Source organism: Zonotrichia albicollis, chromosome 19, assembly GCF_047830755.1.
Source record: "Zonotrichia albicollis isolate bZonAlb1 chromosome 19, bZonAlb1.hap1, whole genome shotgun sequence".
Lineage (NCBI taxonomy): Eukaryota > Metazoa > Chordata > Aves > Passeriformes > Passerellidae > Zonotrichia > Zonotrichia albicollis.
Genome location: NC_133837.1, coordinates 11,444,539 through 11,465,005, shown reverse-complemented (window position 1 = coordinate 11,465,005; position 20,467 = coordinate 11,444,539). Strand labels below are relative to the sequence as shown.

General features: G+C 48.5%; 1 protein-coding gene across 1 annotated transcript in view; it reads right to left on the bottom strand.

Moving 5' to 3' along the window:
• The window catches only part of MAP2K6 (mitogen-activated protein kinase kinase 6), a 51,069-nt gene that overhangs the window by 29,509 nt on the left and 1,093 nt on the right, over nucleotides 1-20,467 (bottom strand). The window lies entirely within an intron of this gene.

Here is a 20,467-nt window from a genome sequence, read left to right as displayed (position 1 = left end):
ATTTGGGATTTTTTGCCCTTCCTGGGTTCTGGTGGAGTTTTGGGTTCTGCTCATCCTTGGCTTCACCACCTACCCCTACCCAGTCAAGGACATGCTGAGGGGTGAAATCCTGCAAAGACCAAATTTTAGTGGGGTTTTGGGGTGATTTGGGCTCTTTGGGGGAGAATTTTGGGATCTGGCCCTTCCTGGGTCATGATGGGGCTCAAGGAACCATTTTGGTTGGCAGAGTTCTCCTCCATTTGTGGTCTGAACATTGAAGATCTTCAGCAAATTTTTATTCTGCTGAGTTTTCAATTCAGGATGATTGGGGCTCTTTGGGTGGAAAATTTGGGATTTTTTGCCCTTCTTGGGTTGTGCTGGAATTTTGGAGAGCCACGTTGATTGCTAGAGTTCTCTGGTGCTGGCTGCTCCAGATGCCCTCTCCTGCCCAAGCTGTGCCAGGGGCACCTCAGATCTGTGGGATGTTCAATGGGAGAGCTCTTCTGGATGCTGGCACCTCATCCTAAGGAAGGAATCTCAAAAATACAGGTCTGGCAGTGCAGGGAAACAAAATCCCTCCCTGCTCCCAAGCTGCCATCCCAGCCACTCTCTGCATCCTCAAGGAAACGAGACAGGCACAGGAAAAGCAACTTCAAACTGATTTTGCACGTGGAAAAGAGACACAAAATCCACCAAATTGCCTGTGGAGGAGCTAACAGCTCCTTTTAGGGCTGAACTGTCCCTGTGAACACTCAGCAGCTCCTCCTGGCAAACCCCAAGGATTCGCTCTGGCATGACCGAAATCAAACAAAAACCAGGCACAAAATTGCTCTGTTATTCCCTTTTTTTCCGTTTTATCCCTCAAGGCTTTGCTTGCACCACCCCATGGGCTGTCCCCAGGCTGCTGTGGGAGGGAGAAAATGAACCCACTGGAAATTTTGATTTGAGCTGGACCCAGAACGGGTTGTGCAGTGTTGAATCTTATCTTGGTTCACGAGTGGTGCCAGCAGAACCAGGGAGCAAAAAGCCAAACCCAAATAAACACTAAAAAGCCTTTCCTCCTAGGGAAATAAAATCTGCATTTTGGGCAGTTTATTTTCCTTGTCTCTTCTTCACAGAACACAATATTTTGAAACTTTGCCATTTTTTTGAAGCACAATCTGTCCGTGCCTCGCAGCTGCCAAGGCAGGATTGAACATTCTTTGGGGTTTTCTTTTCAAGAAAAAGGAAAAAGCAACAACAGTAGCTTGAACAAGACATGGATTTCATGATGGCACCAGGAGGAGGGATGGGAAATGGGAATTGCCATGGCCTGGATTTGCACCTGCAGCAGCCAGAGGTGTGTGGATGGTGAGGCTGTGCTGACTTTATGGTTATTTAATGAATCCTGGGCTGAAATCTGGCGATTTCACGGCTTTTAACTGCATCAGGCCAAATTCCTGAGCTCCTTTTGTTCCAACATGCAAAGCACTCATCTCTCCAAGCCTCTGGGGCCGAGGTGTGTGAGTGGTTTGCAGGAAGCCCCAGCAATCCTGAGCGTGGCTCTGCTTTAACCCAAAACAAGCAGCAGAACCACCCCAGCAGGAGCCAGGATCCCCCTTCATTCAGAACTCAACACCCAGCTCACACCACTGACCTTCTCCCCCAATACAAACACACTTAAAAGGCTTTTTATTAAAAGGAAAAGAATATTAGGAAGTCTGAAGATCTGAAGTCTAAATGTGGCTCCTTCTGCAGAAGGTTCTGCTGGTGGCTCAGCAGATGGGATGGTTCATCTGCTCCTCAGCACCCAAAAAACATGAATTTTCTATGTAAACAACCCCTGGAGCTTTGCTGGTCCCTGATCTTCAGACTTTAAACCCAAAACAAGCAGCAGAACCACCCCAGCAGGAGCCAGGATCCCCCTTCATTCAGAACTCAACACCCAGCTCACACCACTGACCTTCTCCCCCCAAAAAAACACACTTAAAAGGCTTTTTATTAAAAGGAAAAGAATATTTGGAAGTCTGAAGATCTGAAGTCTAAATGTGGCTCCTTCTGCAGAAGGTTCTGCTGGTGGCTCAGCAGATGGGATCAAAAAATGTGAATTTTCTGTATAAACAACCCCTGGAGCTTTGCTGGTCCCTGATCTTCAGACTTTAAACCCAAAACAAGCAGCAGAACCACCCCAGCAGGAACCAGGATCCCCCTTCACTCCAGAACTCAGCATCCAGCTCACACCACTGACTTTCTCCCCCCCAAAAAAACACACTTAAAAGGCTTTTTATTAAAAGGAAAAGAATATTTGGAAGTCTCAAGATCAGTTCTGTTCAATAGGAACTGCCAAGCAAGTGTCTCTCTGTCAAAATAAAATCCCCCAGTTTGCCAGAGCAGACTCAGCTTGGGGAGCACTAAAATCATCTGCACAGGAGCTCCAAATGTGGGGGCAGCTTAACAACACACAAAATGGGATGGTACCTGTTCCACGCAGCAGCAAACCAGGATTTTCCACTCTGTTTTTGTGAATCATGACTATTTTTAGCTTTGTTTCCTGGACAAAACCACCGTGTGTGTTTATCTGTGCTGCCTGTGGCCCCTCTCAGCCCCATCTGACACAGAAACTGAGCTTTTGGACATTGCAAATCTGGGAAAAGCAGATTCAATAACAGAGTCAGGGACTGGAAGACAAAAGCCACACATGGAAGGCACCAGGAATCCACACAGGTGCTTCAAACACTGAAATAACAGCACAGGGCTCCAGCCTGGGGCACATCCCACCAGTGCAGAGGGATTTTGCTGCAATTCCTGGGGATTTGCAATAAGGAAAGCCCCAGTGATCCACCACACACAGCTCCAGGTCCAAATGTGGCTCCTTCTGCAGAAGGTTCTGCTGGTGGCTCAGCAGATGGGATCAAAAAATGTGAATTTTCTGTATAAACAACCCCTGGAGCTTTTCTGGTCCCGGAGCCTTTGAGTAAAGCTCATTTGAGAGCTCTCCCTGCAATTTGGCACATGGAGAACATCCACAAGCACTTGACTCAAAAGCCAAGTTTGAAGAGTAATTGAGGGGGAAAAAACCAAGCCTGGTTTGGAGTGATGTTGAGAGACACCTCCAGAATCCAGTTTTGATAAACAAAACTTCCAGGGTATCTGTGACATTAAGCAGAAGCTTAAATCTACTTTCTTTTAGCAAAAAAAAATAACCCAAAACCTCACAGTAAATACTGAACTGGTGCTGAAGAAGGTGCCACCTTTACAAAGCAAGTTTCCTGAAAATTCTTTCCTGCAAGTTCCACCTCAGGATGAGAGGAAACAGCCTCAAGTTGTGCCTGGAGAGGTTCAGATCAGAAATAAGGAGGAATTTCTTCTCCAAAAGAGTGGCCAGGGCAGTGGTGGCATCACCATCCCTGAGCAGTGGTGGCACCTGGGGACGTGGCTTAGTGGTGGCCTTGGAGGTGCTGGGTTAATGTTGGGATTTAATGAGTTTGGAGAGCTTTTCTACCCTTCATAATTCCCTGATTTTGGGGTTCTTGTTTGGATTCTCTTGTTTGGATTCAATGAGCTTGGAGAGCTTTTCCACCCTTCATAATTCCCTGATTTTGGGATTAATGTTTGGATTCAATGACCTTGGAGAGCTTTTCTACCCTTCATAATTCCCTGATTTTGGGGTTCTTGTTTGGATTCTCTTGTTTGGATTCAATGAGCTTGGAGAGCTTTTCCACCCTTGATCATTCAAAGGGAAGACAGAGGAATTTGCTGCCCACATGGGCTGCAACAGAAAATAAACTTTGACTTCTGAAGGAAAATCCCAGTCTCCAGACTTTTCACTGCAGTCAAAAACCTTTTATGATATAATCCAAAGTAAATGGTTCCTTGCCACAAAAAGCTCCTATTTCCTTCAAAGGATATTAACTAGTTCTGTCTTCACCACAATTTATTATTAAAAATGTTTTCAATAGCCATGTAGCAACATTTCCTTTTAAACAACACTCTCAGGCTTGTAACATGCTGGTAAAATTTCACAGGCAGGAAATGCCTCTTTCTCCCACTTTTAGGAGATAAAAGTGCCTCATTTACAATTCCTGTCTCTCTTAAGGAATTTTTGTGTGATTTCTTGGAAGGTTTTGAAAGCTCAATAATCTGGTTTTCCCCTATCAGCTGCAGTGTCTGTGTGAGCAAACTCCCATCTCAAAAATGAGGGCAAACTGGGAATGTCTGGTGCATTTCCATGGAAGAAAAGTGAATTTTGGCAGCTCCCAAGCCTGGCCTGACCCTGAAGTGCCACTTTGCACAGGGACCGGAGCCATGGCCATGGCTTGGGTGCAAAACTCCCAACCCAGATGGTTCTGGCAAAACCAAAGAATTAAGAATATTAATTTTGTGTCCCAGCCACCCTGGAGATGCTGGGCAGGAGGAAGCTCCTCACACAAAGCCTTGGTGTGCAAGTGCAAAGGGTTTATTTTATCACAGCTCTGCTCCAGCCCATATTTCACCAACAATGGTGGGTTTGGTGCTGCCAAAGAGAACTTTAAGCCTTGCAGGACACCTGGAAATACCAAAATCTCTGAGAAATTCACTCGTGAACTCTCCTGGACACAAACACTGAGATATCCCAAAGCAGCACTCAGGGCAAAGCAGGGTCACATGGAGCAACTGCTGCTGCAGGTGTAGCAACCTTGTATTTAAAAATATTCTGGCAAAATTACCAAAAATGACCAAAAAGTGAAAAAAATATATTTAACAAGTATTATAAATCATCTCAGGGGTTCATTGTTTATATTTGTGAATTCCTATGGCTGTTACAACAGCTGCTGTAGGTGTAGCAACCTTGTATTTAAAAATATTTTGACAAAATGACCAAAGAAGTGAAAAAGTATTTTTAGCAAGTATTACAAATCATCTCAGGGGTTCATCATTTATATTTGTGAATTCTCATGGCTGTACACAGACCATCCTGGCACGGTCTGAGAGTGGGGACATCCTGTACCTGCCCCAGCTCATCCCCATTACCCAGTGCTCAAGGTTTGAAGCTTTTATTCCTGCCCAGGTCTGTCCCCCAAGGAATTAAATTGTTCCCCCACACGTGGGGACATCCCAGAGGAGCATTCCTGGTGTCCCCAGGGTTAAACCCTGCCCACTCCAGACTAAACAAGGGCCGTGAGCACAGCCCGGGGCTCCCTGTGAGCTGAAAAATGAAAATACACAGAGATAACAAAGTCTCTGCTCAGTGAGTGGGCCTGAGGAGAAGCCCAGCTGAAATGGAAACCCAGCCCTCACAGAGAGCACAATTGGGTACATTCCTCAGGCAGCCACTTCTGTGGGTTTTGTAGCACAAAATGCCACATCCCCACTTGTCCTGCCTATGTGGCACCTCCACAGTGGCTCCTGCACCACCACCTTCCTCCCACAGGCTCCAAAAGGGTGAAACCCTCTGAAATTTGTGGAACCAGGCTCTGGATTTTGGATTTAAATGCGTTTGGGATGGAGCTGCAGGTGACAGGGAGGAAGGTGGTGGTGCAGGAAAATCCACTGCAGCTGAAATGGAAATCCAGGCCGCACAGAGAGCACAAAGGGGGTACATTCCTCAGGCAGCCACTTCTGTGGGTTTGGTAGCACAAAATGCCACATCCACCCGTGTCCCCCTCAGGTGTCATCTCCACAGTGGCTCCTTCAGAAAGGTGTAGAGAGCAATAAGGTCACCTCTGAGTCTCCTCCAGGCTAAACAACCCCAGCTCCCTCACACATTCCTCACAGGGTTTGTGTTTCAAGCCCCTCACCAGCCTTGCTGCCTCCTCTGGATGTGCTCAAGCATCTCAACATCCTTCCTAAACTGGACACAGCTCTCAAGGTGTGCCCACAGCAGTGCCAAGTACACGGGAAGAATGAGCTCCCTGCTCCTGAATCCCTCCTGTCCCAGCATCCATCCATGTCCCTAACATCCAGATGTGCTCCAGCTCCCATCCCTGTCCCAGCACCCATTCATGTCCCAGCACCCATCCCTGTCCCAGCACCCATTCATGTCCCAGCATCCTGATATTCCCCAGCACCCTGATGTTCCCCAGCACCCATCCCTGTCCCCAACACTCACCCATCCCTGTCCCAGCACCACCCTGTCCCAGCATCCAGCCATGTCCCCAGCACCCACTTATCCATGTCCCTAACACTCACCCATCCCTGCCCCAGCACCCAGATGTTCCCCAGCACCCTGATGTTCCCCAGCACCCATCCATGTCCCAGCACCCATCCCTGCGCCAGCACCCAGATGTGCCCCAGCACCCATCCATGTCCCAGCACCCATCCATGTCCCAGCACCCAGATGTTCCCCAGCACCCAGATGTGCCCCAGCACCCATCCATGTCCCAGCATCCTGATGCTCCCCAGCACCCTGATGTTCCCCAGCACCCATCCCTGTCCCCAACACTCACCCATCCCTGTCCCAGCACCCATCCCTGTCCCAGCATCCATCCCTGTCCCTAACACCCCTCCATGTCCCTCACACCCATCCCTGTCCCAGTACCCAGATGTTCCCCAGCACCCATCCATGTCCCAGCACCCATTCATGTCCCTCACACCCATCCCTGCCCCAGCACCCAGATGTTCCTCAGCGCCCATTCATGTCCCAGCACCCATCCATGTCCCAGCACCCATCCATGTCCCTAAACACCCACCCCTGTCCCAGCTCCACCCCTTGCCCCGGGCTCTCTCCATCACAGGGCTGCACTCTCTGCTCTGACTCAGCCCCACAAGCTGTAATAAACCCAGGCCAGGAGAGGCTCCAAACCAAAATAGCAGGGCTGTGCAGGGAGAGGTGAGGTGCACCCGCTGAACTGGGGCAGCCCTGAGCAATGCCAGGGTTATTTGTGTCCCTGCTGAGGCACCCACGCCGCCCAGACAAAGCTCTGCAGCTCTGCTGCCAGGTAAAATCACAAGGACAGGGCTTGGTGCCTGCCTCAGCCCGGCCTCCAGCAGGAGAAGCTCTGAACAGCAGCAGAAGAAAACGCTGGAACAGGCAGCTCTGCAATAAGGACTCCAGCAGACTCAATCTGTGGCTCCTGTGGTGCAGACATGGACAGAAATGTCACCAAACTCTGCAAATATCAGGAGCTGTTTGCCTGCCTTTCAGCAAGCTCTGTATGTCAGTAATTGAATTTTGGAGGTAATTTCCTGATTGGGGCTAATCTCTTTTACTCTGCCCATTTTCCTCTTAACACACCCTGCAAAAGGGCTGCAGGCTGCTGGGTCACTGGTGACAATACTGAAACCAGAGGATGCCATTTCTTCTTGTTTATCTGCACATTTTGGTTACCAGAGTCTGTCTGTCCCCCTGATAAGAGCGCATTTCCAATGAGTTATTAAATATCAATAATTTTGAGAGCCAAATGGGAATACCCATGGAAACAGAGGAGTGTGCCCCAAGCCATTTATTTATTGAGCATCTTCACCTTCTGCAGAAGGCCCTGGTGAGCAGGAGGGCTGTGTTAATCCATGTGCAGGTCAGAAATGAGGTGCCAGCTCTGCCCAGAGTTTTCCTTCATGAGAGGAACACCACAACAGCTCTGGCATGGCAGGAAGGGATCTGTCCCCTTGCATTCTGTCATTGGGAACTGTGGCAAAGCTTCAGCCAAATATTGTGATTAAATTTCAACATGTGAAGGTCAAAGCTTTGATTATCCTGTCTCTGTGCCACACCATCACACAGCTCTCTTGCTGTTCTTTAATGATGCAACAGCTTACTTGCTTATTTTTATTACTCAGTTATTAAAGAACCATATTTAATAACTGAGATATAAAAATAAGCAAGTAAGCTCTTGCTTACTTTTCAGTAAGCAATTTTAACCTTTTTTTAAGCAAATTTACTGCTCTGACCAGCGCAGAGGGGAGGAACCAACTCCTGCTCCCTCTGCTGGCAATGCCTCCAGAATAAACTTCAAAACACCCAGAAACACCATTGCTGGGGGAAACCATGGAACTGCAGAAATCCCAGAAAACCAAAGCTGTGACACCTCTGTGGGGCATTTAAAAAACACCCAGGAACACCACTGATGGGGGAAGCCATGGGAAATGCAGGAAACCAAAGCTGTGACCCCTCTGTGGGACCTATTTTAAAACCACCCAGGAACACCATTTCTGGGGGAAGCCAGGGGAATTGCAGAAAACTAATGCTGTGACCCCTCTGTGGGGCACCTTAAAAACACCACTGCCAGGGGGAAGCCATGGAAACTGCAGGAAACCCAGAAAACCAAAGCCGTGACCCTTCTATGGGGCACTTTAAAACACCCAGGAGCACCATTGATGGGGAAGCCATGGGAACTGCAGAAAACCCAGAAAACCAAAGCTGAGACCCCTCTATGGGAAATATAAAAACATCCAGGAACACCATGGATTAGGGAAGTCTTGGGAAGTGCAGAAAACCCAGAAAACCAAATCTGTGACCCCTCTGTGGGGCATTTTAAAAACACCATTGCTGGGGGAAGCCACAGGAGTTTCAGGAAACCAAAGCTGTGACCACTCTGTGTCCCACCCCAGCTCCTGGCACGCACTGCCCTCCTGTTTATGGCACTGCCCTCCTGTTTATGGCACTGCCCCCATTTGTGGCACTGCCAGCCCTGCCCAGAGCTGCCCAGGAGCCCAGGGGCACACAGAGCCAAGCACTGGAGCTGCTCCACCACCACCAGCTCTGGGTGCTGCTGGCACAGGAGGGAGCTCCAGGAGCTCCAGGCTGAGCAGGGCAAGGCGGATGCAGCTCCCAGGGCAGCTTTTTCAAGTTCAGACCTGTTTAAGGCAGAGGTCAGAGAGCACGACCTGCCAGCCACCTCCTTCACTGCTTTTCCACCCTGCAGCTTGGCTTGGCACAAGCCTGCCTTCCACTCCTCCCAGCACACCCTCAAATGCCCTCAAATCCTAAAAACAACCTGAGCTGCAAGGGACCCATCAGGATTATCCAGTCCAGCTCCTGGTCCTGCACAGACACCCCAAAATCCACCCTGGGCATCCCTGGGAGTGGTGTCCAAACTCTGCTGGAGCTCTGACAGCCTCAGGCTGTGCCCATTTCCTGGGGGAAGAACCTGCTCCTAAAATCCATCCCAATGCCCTGACACAGCCCCAGCACTGCGTGTCCCTGTCCCTGTCCCTTCCGTGTCCCTGTCCCTGTGTCCCTGTCCCTGCCCCTGTGTCCCTGTCCCTTCCCTGTCCCTTCCCTGTCCCCATCCCTGTCCCTGTCCCTGCCCCTGTCCCTGCCCCTGTCCCTGTGTCCCTGTCCCCGTCCCCGTGTCCCTGCCCCTGTCCCTGTCCTGTCCCTGCCCCTGCCCCTGTCCCTGTCCCTGTCCCTGTCCCTGCCCCTGTCCCTGTCCCTGTCCCTGTCCCTGTCCCTGCCCCTGTCCCTTCCCTGTCCCCGTCCCTGTCCCTGTCCCCATCCCTGTCCCTGTCCCTGTCCCTGCCTCTATCCCTGTGTCCCTTCCCTGTCCCTGTCCCTGTCCTGTCCCTGTCCCTGTCCCTGTGTCCCTGTCCCTGTCCCTGTCCCTGTCCCTCTCCCTGTCCCTGTCCCTGTGTCCCTGTTCCTGTCCCTGTCCCTGTGTCCCTGTCCCTTCACTGTCCCTGTCCCCATCCCTGTCCCCATCCCTGTCCCTGTCCCTGTGTCCCTGTCCCTGTCCCAGAGAGCAGGGGCTGGAGCTGCCCCCAAGGCAGAAGCTGGAATTGCTGAGATCTCCCCTCTTCCTCCTCCAGGCTGAGCCACGCACATTTGCTTGTCTGGCATCTAAAGAACACAAGGCATTTATAAAGAACAAAAGCCTCTCTCCAGGTTTTATCGTGAAGTTTTATCTCAATTTGGAAAACACACTGAAGAAATCCATGACAGCACTGTGACAGACTTGTGACAGCAGCTCTTGTCCTCCCAATAAAGTGACACAAGTGGGCAGATTTTTTTTTTTCTCTCTCTTCATATGTCCACATGGATCAAAGCCCATCAGGTCACATCTCTAAAGCAGAAGCTGAAAATGCAAACCTCCCTTTAGGAGCCTTCCTGCCAAAGCCTCCACAGAACTCCCCATGTGAGGTTTGAGGCTGGAGCTTCACTTACACACTCCCAAAAAGGAGATGCTTCCCATGGGCAGGTGAGCAGAATTGGGGAAAAAGGAAAGCAAAAACAAGGAGGAAAAAGGAACCAAGAGAAGCAGGATAAAATAAATCATAAACACAGATCCATAATGTCCATCCCACTTAGCAGCAGGACAAAATACATCCTAAACTTGTAAATTCTTTTATGGGTGTGCTCAACCCCAACCAAGCACATTCAGTCCCACTGAGTCCTGCAGAAGGACTCAGATGTTCTGAGTTTACCACATGAACTTTCAGAATGAAGTAGAAAAAATCCTATTAAAAAAACATTAAATAAAAAAAATTAAAAATTAAATTTAAAAAAATTAAAATTAAAATTAAAAATAAAATAAAAATTAAATTTAAAATTTTTAAAATCCTATTTAAAAAAATCCCACTTTCAGGATTAAAAAAAAAATCCTATTTAGCCTCTCCATTAAGGCAAAAGAAAAAAATTCTTCAGCCCCTACTGCTCCAACCAAGCACATTCAGTCCCATGCAAAAGGACTCAGATGTTTTGAGTTTACCACGTGCACTTTCAGGATGAAGTGAAAAAGTCCTATTAAAAAAAAACCCTAAAAATTAAAAAAAAAATTAAAAATTAAAATTAAATTAAAAAATTAAAATTAAATTTTAAAAAAATGTAAAAATCCTATTTAAAAAATCCCACTTTCAGGATGAAAAAAAATCCTATTTAGCCTCTTCATTAAGAGAAAAGAAAAAAATTCTTCAGCCCCTACTGCTCCAAACAAGGCCCTGCTCTGCATCAGCCCTGAGTGAACCTCAGGATTCCTCCTGCCTTTCTGCTGTGGCAATGCCTTTGTAAAAAAACCCTTTTAAAAAACCATTTTAAAGCAAACAGCTGGAAAAGCAGCCCCCGTTGGCAGGAGATGCTTGCACAGGATGGACCCTAAATGAGATTATCCGAGGTACAGAGAGGCTGGAAGTGCTGGCATTGTTCTGCCTCTGTGCAGGAAGAGCCAGAGGAGAAATTCTCTCCTACTGCAGGAAGCTGTTCCAGCCCCTTATCAGACAGAAAGCTCCTGATTTCTTGCGGGGGAAGCACCAAATGTTTTTGAGGGGAAGGAAAAAAAAAGAAAGGAAAGAAAAAAAATGGCATGGCTGGCTCTAAAGGAAAAAAAATAAAAGGAATGGCTGGCTCTAAATTAAAAAAAAAAAAGGAATGGCTGGCTTCTTGTAGGTCTCTTCTGAATTTACTTGATTTTAAATGTCTGTGTAGAAGACATTTATTTTCTGGAATTTTAGATCCTGCTGAAGAATTAAAACTCCACTTCTAAGATATATTTTTTGTCATAGTGTTCTGCACTTCAAGCTAAACTTGCCTTGGCCAGAGGCTTATTTGTCTCTCCTGACGTGAGCCTCACATTGTATCCTGGACAGCATTTCACATCAACCTTTTACACATGCAGACAAAAATAAAAACATGCACTAAGTGACCTCAAAGCTTCCCAAAATCCTTTCACCAACCCATTTGTTCACTGCACAAAGGCACCTTCAGCATTTCCTATTCTTGTCCCAATAAATGGCCTGGTGGCACGAATGGAGCTGAGGGAGCCTGCGGTGCTGCCCAGCTCAGGTGGCTCCGAGCAAGGGGACATTGCCAGGGCACACTGCCCTGCTGTCACCCCATGGGGACATGCCGGGGTGCGAGCCCTGGGCTCCTCCTCTCTGCCAAACAATGAGAATTCAGCCTGCTCTCACTCCACAGAATCACTGGGAAAGACCTTTGAGCTCATCAAGCCCAACCCATGGCCCAACACCTCCTCACCAGCTAAAGCACGGCCCTGAGTGACATGTGACAGGACAGTGACCCCACCGCCTCCTGAGTGACATGTGACAGGACAGTGACCCCAGCGCCTCCTGGCAGGTGATCCCGGTGCCCAATCACCCTTTCAGTGAAGGATTTTCTCATTTGTTGCCTCCAGAAATCAACTTGTTTCTCACCATCTCTGAATGCAGCATCTGTGTCACCCTCCCCAGCTGCCAGGGGCTATTTTGGGCTCTCCCTCCAGTCGGGGGCTGCTTTGGGATGCGGGATGTCCTTCCCTGCAATGCACAATCTGCTCTTTTGCTTCATTTATAAAACTGATTGCTTGGCAGGGATCCAAAGCTTTCTGTAGATATGTTCCAGAGTTTTATTAGCAATGAGAAAATTGCTGGTGTCCTTGGCAAAGGTAAGGAAGTCAGTGTCTGTCTTATTTCACTTTTTTTTTTCTAGAAGGTCTCTCCCAAAGGACAATTCCATATCACAGAGCAGAGCTCACCTGCTGCACAAGGACCTGTAGATATGATGGTTGTCTTGCATTCTTCCATAGATATGGAATAAAATCTAAAAAACTTAAATTTTAACTCTGTTCCGTATTTTATGCCTTATTTCAGCCTTGTCTCAGCCTAGTTTCTCCTGGTAGGTTGTTAAGGGATTGTGGTTTCCATCTCTTAGGAGTTAAAAAGCAGAAAAACACTTTGGAACAGGTCAAAACCCAACAGTATTAGAGCACTGCCTTTCTTCTCCTTTAATAGGCTACTCTGACAGCCCTCTGCTTGTTAAATGAGAGAAAAATCTGTGGGCAAGCAGTGAAGGTCAATCTTGTGGTTTTTGAAAGCATTTAATTAACACAGTTAAGTACCAAGGTCTGCTTGGGAGGGAACTTGTGCATTAACCAGCAGCATCTCTCTCTTCAGAGAAGCAAACCTGGGACTGAGTGCAGGATTTATCCTCATCTCCCCATCCCAAACCTCAGAGCCGCTCAGATTCAGCTGCAGCAGCTTCCCTGTCCTGTTGCTGCTACAAAACTGTGAGGAAATGATGGTCAGAGCTGTGTCTGCACCTTCTTCTGCAGGGTTTGGGGTGAGCCCTGCACCCTCAGGGCTGTGACTTCTGCTCCAGGCCTTTTGGTCAAGTGATCGAACAAATCTACTTTTGGGGTTTTGGCATTTTAATGACAGCATGTAAAGTCCCTGTCTCTTCCTTGAGCTGCTCTCAGCTCCTACAGGTGCTCCTCTCCTTGGGATAAAACTAAATAAATATCCCATATTTGTGCTTTAACCCTGGGCAGCCACATGCACAAACCCCACAGGCCGACAGCTCCTTTCTAAAAGGTCACAGCATCAGCTGCTTGAGAGGAGAACTCAATCCCAGCCCTCACAAAGCCACACTGGCTTTTATTCCTTCACACTTTTTGCAGCGCTGCAGACCCTAATTGCAGACAATTAAAGCAGCCCTAGGAAAAAGGGGCAGTGCTGAAATCCAAGCTGGGAAGTGTGGCCGTGACTCCAGTGCTGGAGAGGTGCCCTGAAAGCAGGAGCTGTGCCCAGGGCTGTGCCTGGTGCTGCACAAACCAACCCTGAGGGCAGAGCTGCTGCCAAAACGACCTTCTGAGCTCGTGTGCCCTGATTTTGGCAGGGATTGTGGCAGAGATTGTGGCAGGGACTGTTCCCCTACCTGCAGGGACTGAGGCAGTGACTGCAGCGGGCTCTGCCTGGGGTACTGCACACCAAAGGTGTGAGAGCAGAGCAAATCCTGCTCAAAGATGTGAGAGCACAGCAAATCCACAGAAAAATCACTCCATCGTGGAATGGGAAGAGGCCTTAAAGTTCATCTCATACTTTCCATTGTCCCAGGTTGCTCCAAGCCCCATCCAACCTGGCCTTGGACACTTCCAGAGGTGTCTTGGACACTTCCAGGCAGCCACAGCCTCTCTAGGCTGCCAAAAACACCTTCTGAGCTCGTGTGCCCTGATTTTGGCAGGGATTGTAGCAGGGACTGTTCCCCTCATACCTGCAGGGATTCGAAGCAGTGACTGCAGCAGGCCCTGCCTGGAAATGCTGCACACCAAAGATGTGAGAGCAGACAAAGCAGAGCAAATCCAGGGAAAAATCACCCAGTCATGGAATGGGAAGGGGCCTTGAAGTTCATCTCACACCTTCCACTGTCCCAAATTGCTCGAAATCCTGTCCAACCGGGCCTTGGACACTTCCAGGGGTATCTCGGACACTTCCAGGCAGCCACAGCCTCTCTGGGCATCCTGTGCTTTCTGCTTTTTAACTCCTGAGAGATGAAAACCACAATGCTTTAACAACCTACCAGGAGAACTAGGCTGAGACAAGGGGTTCTTGGCTGAAATAAAGCATAAAATAGTGAATAGAGTTAAAATCTAAGTTTCTTAGTGTCTCTGGAATATGCCAAGGCAACCATCACACCTATAGATCCTTATGCCTCACCACCCTCACAGGAAGTAATTTTCTTTTAATATCTAATCCAAACCTACTTTAAAAAGTCAGGAATCAATGCTGGCTTTGCCTTTATAAAATATTCTTTCTCCCTTCCCTTTTGGCTCTCTGGGAAGGTTTGTGTTTGCTGGATTGGGCCTTCCATCACTTCAGAGCTCTCACAACAACAAAAGACTTTTGAGTCATTTTCTATATCTGACCTTGAACTACTGCAGAAGCAATAAACATTCATAAGAGGAATGATACCACAGAGAGGAGCTGTAATTTTTATAACTTGTTGCTTGAGTGTGGAATAATCCCTGTGAGCAGCCAGGAGTGAGGCAGTGAGGGATCAGCCCCCAGGGCAGGAGCAGCACAGGCACAAAAACCATCACCAGGCCTGGGATGTGCACACAGCAGCCACACACACCATGCTCTGGGGCCATTTGGCACTGATAAGCATTTTTCATTGAGTGCAATTACATATTTTTGTTTAGAAAAAATGATTCTCCTTCAAAAGCAGCTCCCAAGTCCGTGCTGATTCAGCCTTCATTAAAGGCCTCTTCTTGCAGACACACTCAAGTGTTGACTCCTGCACTGATTTTCTATTGCTGCCTTATCTTTGGCATCTCATCTGCAACTTCTGCTGGGTTTTTTCTTTCTTTTTTACTTTTTTTTTATCTGAATGCAGTAAAAGTGGCTCCAGTTCTCACGATTTTTGATCTGCCTGGGTGCAAGCTAAGAAAACCCAGCCTTGATGATAAAATTGCTAAGTAGGCTAACAAAACAGCACCAGCAAGAAACTGGATCAGCTCAGCTCTGTGCAGTTTTCCTGCTAGAGTAGGGGAAAAAAAATGCTTTTTCTCTCACAAATGTGAAACCCTACCCCAGCTGCAGAGGTTGTTTGCATTGGGCTTCACAGGACTTGGATTTTGCAGGCCAAAAAGCCACAGGCTCTGCTCCAACAGCAACTGCAGGATGCAGCCAGAGCAGCTGAGCCTCTCCTGATGCCATCTCTGACCCTGCCCCTCCAAATCCAGGCTCCTGCTGGAGGCTGGGATGCAGATCCAGAGGGATTTTTCACAGCTCCAGAGGATTCCTGCAGCTCCCACAGAGGATGTGCAGCATCTCTGTGCACCATGGCCAAAGGAAAGGTGACTCAGAAATGCTCCAGCACCCCATATCCTGGTGGGATGAACCCTCTGAGTTTGGAATCCCCATTTTAAAAGGATGGGGAGGTTGGAAGGATGAGTTTAATTCTGGCTTTGAGGCTGGAGAAAGCCCTACAAGCACCAGGCTCAGACTTCCCCTCTCCAAACTGCTTTTCACTGAGCCAAGGCCACTGAGCAGCAGTCAGTTCTCCATTCACACCTGTCAAGTGCAGAATATTGTGAATTTGGAAGACAAAGCAAAGGAAAAAAAACCAAAAAAACCCAAAAAACTCCCAGTTTTTGCGCAATGAGCAGCTATGGAAATTGCACCCAATGGCCTTCACCACTCGGCCACCACAGACCATAATAATACGTGAGGTGGCACAGCTCCAGCCTCTGGATCTGCTTCCCTGCTCCCACTGATAATGCCAATCCCTGAAACTATTCCCAGCCAGGCCCTAAGGAAGGGAGCTAAGGAACTGCACAGGTAATGAAACAGATTTTTATTATTTTTAATTACAGCTCTGTCCACGTCTCCAACCAAAAGAACACTCCTGGCCACTGGGGGCTGACTCAACATTTCATCCAATGATGCTGCCAGCTTGTAAATGCACCCAAAATGGTCCCCAAAATGAGAGACAGCAGGAAGGGAGCCCTGGTGAGTAATTCCTGCCCAGAATTGCTGTGCCAATGCTGCCATCACAGCTGTGCCCTGCCCTGGCAAGGGCAGAGCTTTGCCTCTGGAGCTGGAATGCGAGTTCATGGGGTGAAGCCCTTGGGGCAGGGCTGGGAACCAGCACAAGCACCAGGCTGAGGAGCTCTGGGCCTCCAAGGGCATTTGCAGAGGGCTGTGAAGCATCCCCACTCCTGTGCTAACACAACTCCCACACTATTCTTCTTTTTCCAGCGTTTTTCAGGTGTGTTGGTTTTCAATCCTTTTTGGAGAGGTGCTGTCACAGTTGTTTTCAGCAAGAGAAAAAAGCCCAAGTGACAACAGACACAGGCACTGTTTGGGGGGAAAAGGCAACTTTTTAATCACTTGGTGTATTTTCAACACAAAATCTCAAACCTGCTGTAACCATGTTCCGTGTGAAGTGTCTCATCTCTCCAACCACTCCTGTGGTTTTCAGGGAGCATCATTTGCTTCACCTCAGCGGCCTGTGGATGTGGCAGGGGAGGGAATGGAGCCCTAAGGAAGCCCCCAGGTTTTGGGGACTAAAACACCACAACAAAAAGGAGCATTGAGGAGCCTGGCAGGAACACTCAGCTCTCCTTCTTCCTGCAGCTTAGCACTTTTATTGCTAGAATTGCTCCTGGTTGGGGCTTTTAAATATTAAATATGTTCTGGGTGGCAGCAGCTGGCCTGAGCAGTGGTGTTGGGACATGCTGGGACATGTGGGACATGGGGACAGGACAAACCCCTCCTGAGGGCAGAGCAGGGGCTCACCCAGGTGTCTCAGCCCTCACCTGGGCACAGCTCTGCTTCATCTCCAGCCACTTTTCTGCCCCAACCACATTTTCCTCTTCCCAAGCTGGGTAATTCCTCCAGCCTGGCATTGCAGGAGGTTTTTAAACCTCTTTATAAATATTTGTCCCCTCTCTTAACCCAAAGCAGGCACACAGGCACCTCCAGCACTTAAACTAATTCAACAGGGCACCCTTAAAAAAAAAAATTAATTAAGAATAAATCATCAACTGCAGCTGAAATCTGCTGCTAGTCCAGGCTTTGCTAGGCTTGCACCTGGCTGACCGTGCCAAGTGCCTGTGTCATGGCAGTGTGTGAGTGGGGAGAAGCTGAGCTGGTGCTGATGAGGCAAAATTCACATTGCACAACCCACAGGAGCTGCTTGCAGGTTAATCCTCCACCAGCAACAACCTGCCACCTACCTAGGGCTGCAAAAAAAAACCCAACAACAAGGAATAGTTCAGCTTTACAGCTGCTCCACTGAGACTGCTGGCTGGGGAAAACATGAGTGTTTCACATAAAACTCTGGTATTTGGACTAGGTGCAGGGCCTTTGGTCAAAGTCCATGGGGTGCATGCTCAGCCAGCATCACGTGGGATGTGCTGCTCACAATCTCAGCTTCCCTCTGCAGCTGGAGCACTGAAAATCGCGTTTGAAACAAGAACCTGAGCTTCAGGTGTGAGATCAACAGGCAGCAACTCTTAGTTCAAACATCGTTTCAGTGTGTTTATGAATCAGTGCTCTCCTGGGCGCTGCTCCCCCTTCCCTTTTCTCATTGCAATGCAGAAATTTGCATATTTGCAGGTGTTTGCTCCCATGTGGGCTTTGCCAGGGAATAATTCCCCCTGTTGCAAGGAATTTGGGAGACTCCTGAATATATCTGTTGTCACCAGAGCCCAGATTTACAGCCTCAAACTGTGCTTGGCTTGAAATTAATATGGACTTCCTCTTTTATTTTTTTTCCCCCCTCCTCTTCCAAAATAATATCCTATTAGTCATGACAGCCAAATGGGCTGGATTTGGGCAAGGATTCAACTCCTGAGCTCCCATCAACACCAAGGCCCTCCTGGCCAGAGCAGCTCCATCTCTGAAGGTGAGGAAGAAGCTAAAGGAACCTGCTGTGCTCAGGAAAAGCTGATTTTTGCTGTGGGTTGCTACATCCAACAAATAACACCAGTCTGCAGCTTGAAAGAGGGAATGAACAAGCACAGGGTGAAATGCAGGGTGTCTTTGACTCCAGGTGAGTTTTGTATTTGGGTGGACTCTCAGGGGCAGGTAAGGTGGAGCCACCAGCACAATGCTGCTCATTCCTGCTGCAGAAAGGGCCAGAAGAAAAGTGGTTTTTCTGAATTCCAGGGGTGAGTTTTAACCTTTACACTGTGCAGGAAATAGATTCCTCCCCATTTTTTTTTGCACAGCACAGGTAGGGTCTCCCTGAACCAGGTGGGATTCCTTGCAGGGACTCAGAACAACTCTGCTGCTCACATGTTCCCCCTGCCACGCTGCACCAAAAAAAATTAATCTCTGGCAAATTCTCAGAACAACCCTGGAAAGGATTCAAAGCAGGGAGAGGGCTCAGCCGCTGGCTGAGGCTCTGGGCTGTGCTTTCCACGGAGCTGCTGAGGAACCTCCCGTGCAACACGATGAAAGCTGATCCCAAACACTCAGCTTATCCCAAAGAACGACACCTCTGCTGCAGAGCCCAGAGCTGAAACCCCTTCCTGAGCAAAAGCTGGGCCCGAACAGCTGAGCTTGGAAAAGTCATCTGTGCCAGGAATGCAGGCTCTGGTGCTGCAGGCAGCGAGGAGGGCGGCAAAGGGAGTCAAGAATGATGCCATTCATTGAGATCATGTTTTGTGGGTTGGCTACTTCCATCCTCCCTTTTCCTGGTACAAGGCCCTGCTGGGGGACACTCAGCACTCTGCAGGGCCACCAGCACAGCTCCCTGTGTGTCACCGCTCTGCACGCTCAGCCTTTGTCACCCCCAGGCGTTTTGGGGACCCCCTGTCCCCCCCTGGCAGTGGCAGAGGGCTCTGGGTACCCCCTGGTTCAATCCTGCACTATCAAACTCCCTTGGCTCTTTGCATCGGAAACTTTTACAATTCCCCTGCTCAGCTGGAAAAGATGACTGCAGCAAACCCAAATTAGGAATAAATTATACAACAACTTTACATTTTTTCTTTTTACAAAGGAAAGCTGTGCGGCAAGAGCTGTGCAGGCACCTCATTCCCAATGTCCTCCTTTGCGAGGATTACTGTGGAAGGCTTAGTTTGAATAAATGAATAAATAAATAAATAAATAAACAAACACAAGCTCCAAACCCACTTTGGGACCTGCTCCTGCCAGGCCACACGCTGCCTCTCACCCCCAAAATCCCAAATATGTGCAAGGGCTGCAGGATGCAGTGAGAGCCAAGCTGCAACATCCACCCCAAGCACTCCCAAAAAGCTGCGTCTGTGTCACGGGCAGGGATTTTCACAATGAATGGCCACAGCTACTCCTCCTTAAAGCTCCGTCCCTGTTGCATTCCCGCAGCATTTTTGCAATATTAAATTCTCCACCCCCTCCCAGCCTGCCCCCCCCCGCCCTTGCAAGGGCACAAGGCAGAGGCAGGCTGGAATGAGCAGAGAGTTAAAAAGCAAAGAGCAAAGAGCCAGCTCTCTCTTTGCCACCACCACCACCATCCTGGCAGAAATAAATCACTGCCGTCCCCTTCCCAAAGCCCCTCCTGCTGCTCCTCAGGCCCCAACTCCTGCCCTTTTGCAGCTCCTCAATGCTCAGCTTTGCCCTTTTGCAACTCCTAAATGCTCAACTTCTGCAGCTCTAAAATCATCAATTCCTGCAGCTCCAAAATCCATAATTCCTGCCCTTTGGCAACTCCTAAACTCTCAACTTTGCAGCTCCAAAATGCTCAACTTCTGCAGCTCCAAAATGCATAATTCCTGCCCTTTTGCAATGCCTAAAATCTCAACTTCTGCAGCTCCAAAATGCTCAGTTCCTGCAGCTCTCAAATGCCCAATTCCTACCCTTTTGCAACTCCTAAATTCTCAACTGCAGTTCTAAAATGCTCAGTTCCTGCAGCTGAAAAATGTGTAATTCTGGCAGCTCCAAAATTTGTAATTCCTGTCCTTTTGCAACTCTGAAATTCTCAACTTTTGCAGCTCCAAAATTTGTAATTCCTGTCCTTTTGCAACTCTGAAATTCTCAACTTCTGCAGCTCCAAAACGCACAATTCCTGCCCTTTTGCAACCCGTAAGTGCTCAACTTCTGCAGTTCCAAAATGCTCAATTCCTGCAGCTCCAAAATGTACAATTCCTGCTCTTTTGCAACCCCTAAGTTCTCAACTTCTTCCCTTCTGCAGCTCCTAAACAATTCCTGCAGCTCCAAAATGCTCCCGTTCTTGCAGCTCCAAACTGCTCCATTCCTGCCTTTCTGCAGCTCCCGAACACCCAATTCCTGCACTCCCAAACGCTCCATTCCTGCCTTTTTTACACGCTCGGGGCGTGCTGGTGTGACCAAAAGTTACCAAATATTAAAAGAGAGAGAAGGGGGGAGAGAAAAGGGTGGA